The following is a 14,284-nucleotide window of genomic DNA, read 5'->3' as shown; positions in this document are numbered from 1 at the left end:
ATTTTAAATGTTATGATTAAAATGACACACTGCTGCAAAGTCCTGAGCCTTGTAAACTAGAGCAGAGAGGTCTGATAAGAGTTTGGATAAACAGTGCTGACTACTCAAATATAGACTATGAGCAAGAAAGCTCTGGCACATTTGGTTTACGTCCCAGATGGCAGCAAGCTGCAGAAGATAGAGAAAATACTTCTTCCTCAACCCTCTTCACCCCATCTATCCTTCTCACCACCCTCTGCACCGTCTCTGCTCTGTATGTGCATCTACCCCTACCCACTAACAAACACCTACCGCTTCCCTCCCTCTGACCTACTTTCTCGCCACCTTTGCTCATGCCTTTCACCTGCTGGGTGCAGTATTGCTCTAAATCTGGGTATTATTCAAAAATGTCTCTGCATCTGCCTGCAGGTCCAAAACTGTCCACGCCACCAGCAAAAACCCACAAGAAAAATGCAAATGGGTCATCGCTGCTACTACACGGATAAAGCATAGAGGCTAGATTTAGTAGAAAACTGCTGTTCTTTTAGTCAAGCAAGAAACCGCTGGGAGAGGACGGTGAGGCTGAACTGCTTATCATACATCAAATATGTTCTAGTTCTATCGTCCACAGTAAACAAAAATATCAATCCTGCACATGTTGTTCTTTTCTCTGCATCAGCTGGCAGACCATTCTGTTGATTAGACAGTCAGTAATGGATATATTGACTGCATTTTTGATACTTTACATTAGGGCTGCCACAAACGATTATTTTGATAGTCGACTAGTCACCGATTATTTTTGCGGTTAGTCGACTAATCAGATCATCGTCCATTGGACGTAAAACGTACAGCTTATTGCACCAGCAGCATCTGCTCTTATATAACTATCATTAGCTTACAGCTTTAAGTGTTTAAGGTATGTGCTAACTAACAATAAAGACAAGATGATAGTTTATTAAATTTTAATGAAATTTGCAGATTGTTTCGGTGAAGTTTAATAAACTCCTTGCTATCTAAAATATAACAGGACACCGGAGTAAATTCTCGAGCATCTCACACTTCTGATAATCAGCTGTCTGCTTGACGTTTATTCAGCTGTGTAAAAACTATAACTTTAATCTCAGACAAACCGATTTACTCAGGAACAAATAAAATACTACAAAAAGCCAAACAATAACATTTTAAGTTATCTAAGTGACTTATATATCATGTTTAACCTGAGTAGTGAAAGACGGCGGTGGGTTGGAAAACGATCTGCCGGGAGTCCGGTGTTCTCACGGCTCTAGCGAGCCTAGCCCCCGGCTAGCTATCGAGCTAGTGGGTAACAGACGTCTCCGAAAACGTCGGAGCGCTTTTGAAAATATGTGGTGTCTTGATAAACTGAGCAGATATTTGAGGTTTACACAGCTACATTCTCTAAAATGCATCACTACTGCACTGGAATGTGGGACATTAGTATAATCCAGTAGTATACACTATTTCCATGAAAAAGCATGCACATGGCCATACTGGGGAAACTTTTTTTTTAAATCATCTTATATATATTTTTAAGTGTAGGCTGAATTCCAAACATCGCACCAGACTCTTGTAAAAATAACAGCTGTTCATGGAGAATCTCATGCCATTGCCTATGGATTCCATCGTCACCTTTGACCTACCTGGAACAGCATTTGCTGCACCTGAGGTATGTCAACACAGAGCGGGAGTATCACAGATATGATGGCTCTCGGTTAAAAACATCTATAGTGGGAATCCCCTTTGCTCATGTTGCAACAGTCACGTTTCGCGGCCCGAGGCCTCGTGCCATTTCCCGCACACTGCTGAAGAAACATCCCTGCAAACCTCCACCCTCCGCTCCAAAGTGCTCTGATGAGGGACGGTGATTAGCCTGCGCTCATTAAATGTAAACAAACAGCCGGCAGTGAGCGCAGCCGAATCAAAACAACATTCCGCTCGGTGACAGGGAGAGGCGGGAAGGGCGATGAGGTGTGGCGAGGACAGTGTGCCGTGTTGTGTGCCTACGTGCCATTCAGCCACTCACAATGCTCTCGGTCTGTTAGTACCAGCAGCCAGACATGCTGTGTTTTGTCATTACCCCACTTGCGTCCCTGCCCAGGGTTGCAGTCACACATTAGATGATGAAAGATTGTCTGTGTGATTAGCAGACACTTCCTGATTACTTGATTACACTGAGGACGCTGACTAACAGCTCATGGGTGAATCTGTCTTGTTTAGTCTGATGCCACTGAGGCTATTATCTAAAGCCAAGTTAGAATAAAACACATGTATTCCAGTATTTCTCTTCTGTATGCTACATCATTTTTGGTGTCAGGTCAGTGGAATAAATATCTGGTGGATTGTTAGACTGACCAAGCCAAATTTCAAATTCACTTCATAGTTTAGCCTGAAACTCGACGCTGTTGTCTTCTCACTGCGTTCCTGCTAACCCGAAACCCCTTCCCGAGTCAACCCCCTGCTAGAGGCCCCCATTAAAACCCAGTTCTCTCTTCAGCCTGAGAACAGGGGATGGAAGAGATGAGCTCACGCCTCTGATCCTGAACTGGTCTGCTCTGCCGTCTACCTAATGGTCTCCAGGATGTCAACACTGGTGTGTCCTTCTTATTCACACCAATGATCATCTTCACAGAGGCCCCAGACCTAAATAAACACAGAGCAAACTTGCTATACGATCATCTTGTATCTATAAACAGTGGAGCGGTTTAAATTAGGCCACTCCCAAGAGTACCGTACTTTGCTTGGACAGCCAGGCTGAGATGACAGAATGGAGCCAGATGAACTCACTGAAGGGAGTTTCAAAGGACTATTTCACACAACGGCAGAAATAGCACAGATGCGACTTCTATACCGTCCGACTCTTTGGATAATTTAAACAGACTACATTTTTAACTTGCATTACATTTATTTGACTCTACGTAACAGATCTGCATCCTTCATAAAGGAGACTTTGAGCTAAAAACTCACAAATAAAATCCATAGTTTAATACATACTTACAGTTGGGGAAAAAGACAGAATTTGCCTACGCTTGCTTACTGTCTCGCTCTATTTTGGTGGGACACCCACAAGGATGCGTCTAATATAGGTTTTGTGTGTTTTTCCTGTGTGTGTGTGTAGAATCTGTGATGTGCTGATAGGAACCAGGATGGGCCTCCCAATGACACATTTAACTGGAGCTATAATTTATGAAGCATCTTAAAATAGTAGTTAAAAAAAAGAACTTCTGGATCTTACAACGCTTCAGAGGGAGAAGAATTAACTTAGTTTCTGACTTAGGACAACGACAAAGTCACAAACTCACAAACCCAGTAATCAAAGTAACATTCCTGCTCTCAGAAACAACGCACAAACCAGGTCTCCACAGTCACTTCAGTTCTCTAGTCCCTGGAAAAAAAGGTGATCGATATCACCGTATGAGTCATCAACTAAATACTTGTAAGGTGGAGTCTGCCTGCCCAGTTTCATTAGATGAACAATACTAGGGTATGTCACTAATCCAAGACTCACTCCGGAAACTTAAGACAGTATTTACAAAATGTATGTGCACTCATTTAAGCACAGAGGGAGAGCTTACTGTATGTTGCAGTCATTAATAACCATTTCATCTACTGTCATGGACCGAAAGGAGGGCCGGAAATAAATACAGAGAAGAGCAACAAAGGAGAGTTGGTGATAACTACTGTACCGGCTATAAAAGCTTCCAAACACATGACAACTGGTCAAAAACCAACGATAACACCTGCCAAACAACTCCACGTCAAAAAGTCTGATGTAGGGCTGGGTATCGTCACTGATTTCTAGAATCGATTCGATTTCGACAGTAAACGATTTTTAGACAGTAAAGTAGAGCGAGAGAGAGAGCTGTGCATGAAGTGTGATCATGTGTTATCCTGGTAGAAGCGAAACAGCAAAAGTCGATGTTTATGTGAAGCGTAGTTTGGATCTTCGTTTGCTGCTGGTTGTATGGACAGAGAGAAAACCTGCAGCTTCAGAATCAGCATAAAAAGGACATAAACACAAAGCGCCGACCCGCCGATGCTTTAAAATCAGCGAGCTGTCGGCTTTCAGCCCAGACCGTGTCCGTGCCGTCCTGTGAGAAAGGCGACATCTCACTGATTCTGATGCGTCGGCGGGTCGGCGCTTTGTGTTTACGTCTTTGTGCGGAATCCGTGTTCCTGCTCTCATTTACTGTTTTAGCTGTTTGGTGGTTGTTGACATTTTGTGAGGTTTAACCTGAGATTCTGGCGTTTCGGGCAAAATAAATTAATATTAAATGGTAAATGGCCTGTATATAGCGCTTTACTAGCATATGCATGTAAGGGGAACTAGCAAACATCATCATAGCTACATGTGGCTGTCTTCTTGTTAGATGGCAGACACTCCCTTCACCCTGGCCAAAAAGGCTAAAATGACCAAAGGAAAAGTGGAAAACAGTTAAACATGAGAGGTTTTGGGACAAAGTTTGTGTTTTTTCCATTGTTTCAGCACTGCTTCCAGTCAAGAGTGATACCATATATGCCCCATAGCTGCAGAAAAGGCTAATATTATTATCTTTTTACAAAAAAACAGCTGAACATGAGAGGTTTTTGGACCAATTTTGTGTTCTCCATTCTTTAAGCACCGGTTTGAGCACCGTTTAAGCACCGGCACCGTTTCAAAAGTACTGGTATCGGATAAAACCTAAACGATACCCATCCCTACTAAGGACCCCAAAGCACTTTACACATCCAGTCATCCACACACACATTCACACACTGGTGATGGCAGCTACATTGTAGCCACAGCCACCTTGGGGCGCACTGACAGAGGCGAGGCTGCCGGACACTGGCGCCACCGGGCCCTCTGACCACCACCAGTAGACAACGGGTGAAGTGTCTTGCCCAAGGACACAACGACCGAGACTGTCAAAGCTAGTACTCTAGCCAACACTAGCATTTCCTAGCTCCTTCTACTCTGCTGAGGAAAAATAATTTACTGTTTACTTTATCTGTAAATACAACTATGGGACAGCAGTTATTATTGAGCTTGGCTATTCCCAGTTCACGCTGAACTGGCTGTTATACCAATTCCCACTATAGATTTTAATAAATGTACGCTGACAGTGGATTGAAGCAGCTTGTGGTATACATGCTGCACCAGAGCTGCTGCCTCAGCTTTGTGTCCTGACGCTGCCGGTTGGTTCTGAACGTCCTGATGTTGCTGACAGACGCTTTCTTTTTATTGATCCGTCTATTCTGCGCTCCTGAGGAGGCATAAAGAAGCTCAGACATAATAATATCAGCTCCTGTAGTCTTTGCCTCCCTTTGGTTGCCATGGCTACAGAATTCGCCACAGCAGCAAGCTGAAAACGTTGAACCACGAACGCCGAGAGCAGTCTCGTACAGCTGCGCCTGCTCGACGGGGCAAAGGCCCGGGACACTCTTGGTGATCTTAACGTTTGGTATCACGTTGCCTTTGAAGACGATGGATGCAGACGCTTGCTGTCTAACAGCATTTTTACAAGATTCCTTCTGTGACATTTGACAGCAGCGCTGTGCCAGCCTGCAATGTGTCATCCTGTGTTCAAGCGCAGCAAAAGTTGCTCCAAGATCTCGACTCCTCTCCACGACTGAAAGTGACACACCACAAGGGAGGCGAGTCTACTTATCTATATATAAATATACATCACATACTTGCGTCTGCCGTTACACTGGCATACAAAGGCGCATACATAGCTCTGTGTTACTTATCGCCAACTTGTTTCACAGAAGCTCCTGTGTGTCAAAAAATAAAGCACACTCTTCTTCCTCACAGAAAGCCACAGCTCACCCACGCACACACAGCTCACCCAAACTCCTCACTTCCAGTAAATCCTCTACCTTTAATCTCTCGGAGGATCCTGGGGACATTTTGTGCCATTCCTTTTTTAATTTTCATCCTATTTTGACTGTGCTGAATGAATAGCTCATATTTACTAGAAGATTTAAAAATATATATGTTTTAAAAATGTTGTCTCAGCTAAAATATCTAAAAATGGCTAAGCTACAAAAAACTGCCACATTTCAGGCAAAAAATGACCAAAAAGCAGAAAAATGTCACACTTTTTCTGTTTTCTGCAAAGGAAATGATAAGTGTGCCATTATTGATGTTAGATAATGGTGAGTGTTTGAGCGTGTATTCATATCTCTGTGGGGACCAAAACACCTCCTTCAAGCCTTTTCTCTTCGAAGGCCACACTCTGCGTTTCAAGCTCATTTAATAACAGTAAATGCTGAGTAACCTTTCAGAGCTTGAAAAATATCTCAACATCAAGAACCAAAACAAAATTGGACTTTATATTAGTTCTCGTTTAAGTAGTTTGAGCAGCTGGACTGCAGCCACGGTTAGAAGTCTGAGCAGTAGTGCAAGACTTTACAGCACAAAGGAGGCTCTGGAAACGATCGTGCACTGTAAGTGTGAAGACGGCACCTCATCCTCCTCTGAGGAGTCCGAGGCTGACATGGAGGAGGCATCAGAGGTAGAAACAGACCAGCTGAAGTTCAACTGACCCATCTGAAGGTGAGAGTGGAGAGGAGATGGTTGAAGCAGTGACAGGTCGGACTGACTCCATATCTTAGAGTCAAAAAAAAAATGAATCCGTTCAAATCTGCAGGGTGCTGCTGCGAGCCCCTCTCATCATCAAACTTAAGGGCAGTGTGACTTTTGCACAGACAGAAAGAGACGAGCTGGCAGCACCATATGGGAACCTTGATTGCAAAGACAGCAGTCTGTCCATTTGCTCCATGTAGAGCTACGTAAACATACGGGCCTTTATATGGTTAAAATATGATTAAATATATTTAATAGTTGCATTTTACTCTGAAGTAGTTTGAAAAGACTGAGTCATTTAAAGTAGGAAAAAATATTACATCATAGTGAAGCTGCCATTTTTTTCCTTAGGATCACGGGTGTCAGGTTTTCTTTTAATCTGACATTACAAAAAAATAAATAAAAACACATGTTGCTGCCAATCATTGACTCATCTAAGGGCCTAATAAAAACAACAATCAAATATTCCTTGAAATGTATTTTATGGAAATTGTTTTTGCTTTTTCAATAGAAAACAGTGGAATTATGTAAACATACCAGGCTTTAAAGGGTGAAATCGCAAAAATTATACTTAATATTTGAAATTATTTTTCAGGCTGAAGTAGTTTTAAAACATTGAGTATTTTAAAGTTGAAAAAATTACTACATAATATTTTTACCGCATTTGTTGGGAAGGTGGCATTTTTTGTCCTTCAGTAAAAAGAGTCATGATTTTAAGGATCATCTAATGGTTAACTGAGCAGCATCAGTGGTGCTACCATATATACACCACTAATAAATATATATATATATATATATATATATATATATATATATATATATATATATATATATATATATATATATATATATATATCACCTTCAGTTTCACACAGGAAAAATAAGTCTGTACTTAAACCACGCATACATATCAATGACAATAAATAAACTCTGGTATCAGCTTAGGTCCCAAAATACATATGCAATCCCGAGACAGTCTCCCCTTTTCCTTCAGGTTTTTTTCTAACAACTTTCAGCTGGACAGGAAAGTCCAAAACTCTGCAACACAGAACATTTCAACTCACCAGGCTAAAGAAAAACAATCGAGCAGGATGAGGGATCACTGCTCATAAACACTGACTGACTGGCTCCCTCATCCCATCCTGAAAACCCCTTAAATAACTCCAGCCAGAAACAAATGTACAGATAAATAATAATGCAACTGAAGGGATGGTGGGAAAGCCATACAGAAAACATACCGACAGCCAAACTGAGTGAAAGAGAGGAAATACTTTGCTACTCTACAGTAGAACATAAGGCTTCCCCCTATGGCTAAGACAGCATGAATGACTTACTCCTCCTCCAGCAGTAACACCACCACCACTCTCTGCATTTAATCATGCAAGCGTCAAGCTGAGGATATATTTTAATGTATCCTCAGCAATGTTTCAGAGGGAATAATAGACAAAAACAGATTTAATTACTAGTTCAACGTCACTCAAAGGTCGTCGTCTTATGCAGGTGCTACCAATTTATCTGCACACGCCTTTTTTTTAATGATTCCTTTAATTAAAAAAATCAAATCAATACATTTACTGAATTTTACATATGACAAGTAACCCCTGGAAAACTAGATTCTGACAGAACAAATAAAGATTATCAGTTTGTAATGCTGCGTGTCCATCCCCTATATTGTGAAACATGGACACAGTATTGCCTTTGTGGTCAGAGCCCAGATTCCACTGCCTAATAATATTTGTGCATTTAAGAACAACACAGGAAACGGGGATCAGAAAGTTTCCCAGTCTGAATTTCCCAGGCAAAGAACACCCAAAACCCAAAACCTCATTCATTATCCTCAAACTTGGCAACCCCTTCTCTCCCCCACAGTGTTTCCCACATATCAATAACCTCTACATGAACTCACTTGACTTCCAACACTCACATGTGCAGCAGGGCTCTGGCTGTCTCAACATGATACCCCCAAACTTGGAGCTGTACCTACAACAAAGCCCTTTCACTATCAGGTCTCGCCGCTTGGCAGCCACCTTGGTCGCGCCTCTGGGCAGTTCGTTTGATGACTATACACACAAACATAACTTTAATGTCAACGGTGAATAAGAAATAAAAACTGCATGTAAAGAATCAGCAAGTTTCATGTTTGTTACCCATCCTGATCTAAATTAAAGCCTAGTTATGACAAATGTGTCAGGCTACACAACATACCGACTTCATTACCATCACCAAGACACTACAGAGATGCATGCCACTACACATCTGAAGCAGTCATGACCTATTTTCACATGTGTCAAAGTAACAACACAACTGTTTCACTGGCTCATTTGGGGAAGCGACAACTTTTTTCTTTGCTATAACAAAATTCTGTAACAGGTTTCTATTCAGGATTGTTTAAGTGCCACGTGTCCCCTCCTGTGAGGTCTACATGTTTTTGTTTCAAGGCACCGGTTGCACGACTTTTAGCCAAGTCTTAATTTGAATAAATATGCTTCAACACTTTCTCTCAGAGGATCTGACTTAACTGCTACTTTCTCACACGTGTTTACGCTGGTGCCACCGCTGATACAGGATGGAAGTGACAGAATATATACCAGCCCTCCGCCTCAGGTAGCTGTGTGAGAATCATCACATGCAGCAACACCAGTTTTAACTGACAAACGTTGCACGTTGAACGGACACGGATTCCATCACATGTTTATGACGTACAGGCTGGCCTTTTGTATTTTGATTCAACAACCCGCCCCCCTCCCGTGGCATAAACACCGCAGTTCTTACAAAACATACTCCATCAGATTTTCCTGTAAACGTCCCTAACAAATGCTGAGCCAAACCTCACGATGCATTGAGCTCAGTCAACATCGACATGAATGAATCGACTGCAGTACGCTAATGGCAAAACACAATTACTCAACCATTTAATCAAAAGTCACCATTTCCCCTCTCCGGCTCTCCCACAGCATGAGCTGGATTGGAACATTGTGTAATAAACGTGAACTAGCTGCTATTGTCTCCATTGTGCTGCTCCAAAATGCTGACAGGGGAGCGCTGAACTCAAGACCCTTGGTGACTAATGTCTGCAACTGAGCCAGTCCAGACTACAGAGGCTTGCATGCCCAAAGGCACTCTTTTCATAAAAGCATTGGTGAATATCAGGGACAAAAGACTGTGAATTTGAAATTTACTGCTGGAAAGAAGGTCCCAAGTGTTTTAATCACCGACAAATACACTTCTATCTTTCTGGTTTCACAACTAAGATGGGTCAAAGAGGTCAACAGCAAACATTCATACTCAAATAAAGGAGGAATCTTTAAGGACCACAGTTAATCAGCTGATTTTAAAATGTAAAGGCCTTGGGCAAAAACATACTCTGGTACGAGACTTTATAGGTAAAAAAAAGAATAGTAAAATGCACCGCAATGCTGATTTAATGTGCACGCATCATTCATGTGAACTTGCACAGCTATAACTCACGAGATTAGTTTCTGCCCCTGAGATTTGGGAGTTTTTTCCAATTCCCTGATGTGGTTCCTGTTACTAAAAAAGGTTTCAGTTACATTTCTAGTACACAAGATGTTCTTTACAGGACCTCAATGAGTACAAGTGGATCAATAATATTAATAAGTGTTGGTAAATAGTACCTGAGTTATAGTTACTTTATTTTAAACCCTAAAATTACCCAAACAGAACTCAACTTCCATCGTATTCTATGTAAAACCAGTTCAGTTATGTTACTTCTGGCCTGTTGCTGGAGTCTCCTACTTTCCCAAGTCAAGTAACATTGCCATGTTTTAATGTTCTTAACAATCTAAAGTCAATTTGAGTACGGACCTGTGCTAAATCAAATGGCTACTGAGTTATACATAACGGTGGAAATGGCTCGGTATAAGTGACGAGCACCATCCCACCTTTAAAGTAGTGCTACATGTCTTTGGACTAAGCTAGCTTAGTATATGTCATGATTCATTTAGCTTTACTATATCGTTTTAGCGAGCAATAGTAGGTAAAGCCCTGCAAACCACTTGAAAAGCGCGACACACATTAAACTAATGAATTTGCGTTTAGTACTATTGCTTCACCTGTAGCTGACAGTTAGAAGCATCCCAGTAAGGTTTACTTTTGACTCGCTTGTTAACTTTTACCCTTTTATTTTTTCCCCTTAAAATTACAATACTTACGGCAGTTTGGAAAGTTTTGGAGACTGTTCTTCTTAAAGCTTTTCTGATGGGGTAAAGCCAAACAAACTCTTTCTCCTGTTCAACAGGGAAAATTAAGGCGGGTTAGCCACTCAAACACGCAACCGTCGTTAATTACCGTCAAGCAAAAGATGGCTACCGGAAGTGACATATTACCTTGCTTGTTACTGGAACCAATGGAATAAATAAATATAGTTTTAAAAAAATAAAAATAAAAATAATGAACAAATAAATAAGTGGAATAAAATATAATAAAATTGGAGTAACGTTGCTAATGCACGTAACAGGCGATAAAAAGCAAACTCGCTAAATGACCTACGGCTACCAGACTCTTCCATTCAACAGGTGTGCTTGTTTCCACCTGTTAGGTGCATTATGCAATTTGGAATTTGTATTATTTATTATTATAGCTAATCGAGACGCAATTGCATGGGTGAAGTCATACATACATACTGAACCGTAAACATTTATAAAATATTAGCAGGTAGAAATATTTTCATATATTTGTACCCCCAAATGGTTGTCACTTCCGGTTAGAAGTCTGGCTAATGTACAAGAAGCGAATTTTTTTTTTGTTTTTTGTTTTTTTGCCATATATGTAGTTAATCCATTTTACATGTTGTTATTACTGTCTTCAAAACAGCAGTAAGTGTCAAATGACCTACTCTATGGGGATTATGGGTTCCATATTTAAAAAATGCTGTGTAATCGATATTTAACCTCTCAAACGCTGAAAAGAAGATTATGCTAAACAGCCTCGGATGTCTGACAATCTTCTAAAAGAGAGAAGATGACTGGTCTTGGTGTCCGCTTACGGACGTCAGCAATGTACACTCATGAGATAAATAAACCATATTCAGATATTCCATATGTGAGTAACACGTTTTGCTGTTTATTTTTCACACCCATCATTTCTCAGAATTCGTATTCAGATACCACGTGTGAAACACCTGGAGGTCCTGTTTCACTCGGTCGTCTAATCCATATCTGTCCATCAGCTGCTGCTGCAGCCTCCCCACACACCCAAACTATTGGTTAATATTTAATCAAACCCGTCCAGGAAAGTAATTTCCTCCAGCAAATCACAATATTTTGTCACGCAGTCTGATGGTGTTGCGTAACAAGAAAGTCTCTCCCCTGTTCGCTCACATTTATTTTGTTTTTTTATTATTGAACAACACCGAGTCTAGTTTGGCCAGAGCATGCAAACCACACCTGATCGTCGAGTCTCTTCTTTAGTCATATACAGAAAAGCCTGTTATTTTTCAAAGCATTAATATAGCATTCTAACAGTGCCTTTGTCGCTACAGGCTTAACTTATCTTTTAGATGAACATTTGAGCCTAAAGGCAATGGCTTTGTGTGTGTGTGTGTGTGTGTGTGTGTGTGTGTGTGTGTGTGTGTGTGTGTGTGTGTGTGTGTGTGTAGGCAGGGTAGGGGAAACCTGCTGAGTCCATCTGCAGTTCTTGGTCACGGCTAGACTAAATGTGGCGTTATTCAGTGTAGCAAACATAACATGTACATTTAGATTGTAGTCATTCAGTTGCTTTAAAATGTGTGCACAATTAGACCTGACCTGAAACGTAGTTTGATAGTTCTGCAATACATCCTTCAGTTAATTATCTATTTATTTTTTATTAAACATAAAATAAATTATGTAAAAAAAACCAAAAACCCTCAGTATTCAAAGACTTAGACTAAGAAGATTAAGTCATTTTTGAACACGAGAAGCTTGAGGCTAAACAGCTGATTATTAGAATTGTTGTTCCCAAATAAACCGTCAGTCATCTTAAACTATTTTTTTAAAGAAAAGAAAAAAAACTAATAATTTCTGGTACAAACAAGAGGTTACTAACTTTAGGATTTACTCAGTTAAACAAATGTTAAATATTATAGAGTACTATACAAAAGTCTTGAGCCACTCCAGTAGTTCTCCAAAGTTATTTTGCTGTCTTTTCACTCATTTTCAGTCCGGTTCTTGTTACCAAACCATTTTCAAGCCACTTAACACAAACCTATGATTAAGTCAAGCATAAAAAGGTCCCTAACTCAAGAGATGAGCCGGTGCTTTGTCTACATATAACATACAACTTGGCAAAGGACCAATTTTAAATAGTATTTTTAGGTACTTTGTCACTAGCAGGTCTGACAGGCATAAAATAGTATTTTTGCTCCATGATAGTTATGTTGTGCAGCGTGTCTTAAAAAATGAGGAAACAGGCAGGCCTAAGAAAAAACAAAACAAATGAGAAACACTACCTACAGCAGATGAATAGTATGTGAAAGTCATGCCCTTAAGAAACAGAAAACAAATCCAGCAACGCCCTGACACAGGACCTGAGGGATGCATCTGACCCGTCAGCTGAAAGTCTTATCAGAAAGTGTCTCAGTGGAAGAGTGGCAGTTATAGGACAGATATAGGGACTTATCACATCACAACCTCAATACTACAATATAGCTGATAGAGAAGCAAAATAATAGTAATGATGGTACTAATGATAATATAATCATTTCAACTGCTAGAACAAATGAAACTCCCAAATATGATCTGATGGGAGACCTTTGTCAGAGCAGGTGACCCGACCAGGCTGATTAGGAAGTCGGGATCTGTGATTGGCTGCATAGTGAAGAAAGGGTCCGTTTGAATGACGCTCTTGCAGTTGTGAACAGGAGTTCTGCATCCAAGTGTTTGTACCTGCTGTGTGACGCGTTGCCTGCATTTGACTGTGCTGATGTTATCCAACAGAGGAATGTCTGGAGATGTCTCCTTATTCAACTCCAGTGCAGTTGCCGTGGCAACCTGATGACACAATGACTTGGTGGACCCTCTGATATAATACAAGAGAAAAAAAACGCATCAAAGTCCCAGTTCAGTGCGTCTCCTGTCTGGATGGCTTTCTCGCGCGCGCTTCCTGCCTTATCCTCACTCTGCTCATTCACGTGCGCACACTTGTGCAGCACTCACCATAATCGCTTAGTGAAGGATGCAAAAGGACAGTTTAATCACAGCAAAGTAGCTCAAACACAGTGAACAAATACATGTAAGTGAAAGAGGGAGACTACCATGTTTTGAATTGTCTAATTCATGCGGTTAAATCGTGGTTCGAGCCTCTTTTTTCTTCTTGGGTTTGAGTTCATCTTTTCTTTGTTTTACTCAGAATCCCCGAAGCTGAGACTCAACAACAAATTCTTTTTCCTGTAAGGACTGACCATCAGTGTTCAGAGCTCACATTATCTTCAACCACAATTTTTAACCAGGTTTGTTCCGCTCCGCAGAGATGACCAAGACCAGGACACGTTTGGTTCAATAGCTGGAATAGATCAGCGCTCTGGGAAGAGTGTGTAGAGAGAAGTGGGACAATAAAGGAGAAGTAGCGCTATATTAAGTTAAAATTAATTTAATTCAGTTTATTCTTATTTTTCTTTCTCCATTTTATCCAAATTGACAAGGAGACAACCATAAAACCCCGTGTAGCAAACATCACTACACATCTGTGTTATGTTTGTCTATGTTCAGGCTTGTTAGCAACACA

The 14,284-nt window shown here is 40.8% G+C and overlaps 1 protein-coding gene across 1 annotated transcript in view; it reads right to left on the bottom strand.

The window, feature by feature from the left end:
• The window catches only part of sgip1a (SH3GL interacting endocytic adaptor 1a), an 80,147-nt gene extending 69,268 nt beyond the window's left edge, over positions 1 to 10,879 (bottom strand). Inside the window, exon 1 of the mRNA XM_087831156.1 lies at positions 10,735 to 10,879. The gene's annotated coding sequence lies outside the window, so the exon portion shown is untranslated. The remainder of the gene's footprint in view (positions 1 to 10,734) is intronic.
• Positions 10,880 to 14,284: the final 3,405 nt, after the last annotated feature.

The sequence above is a fragment of the Neolamprologus brichardi genome, chromosome 17, assembly GCF_056152115.1.
Source record: "Neolamprologus brichardi isolate AB-2024 chromosome 17, ASM5615211v1, whole genome shotgun sequence".
Lineage (NCBI taxonomy): Eukaryota > Metazoa > Chordata > Actinopteri > Cichliformes > Cichlidae > Neolamprologus > Neolamprologus brichardi.
The sequence above is the reverse complement of the archived record's forward strand: the minus strand, read 5'-3'. Positions and strand labels throughout refer to the sequence as shown.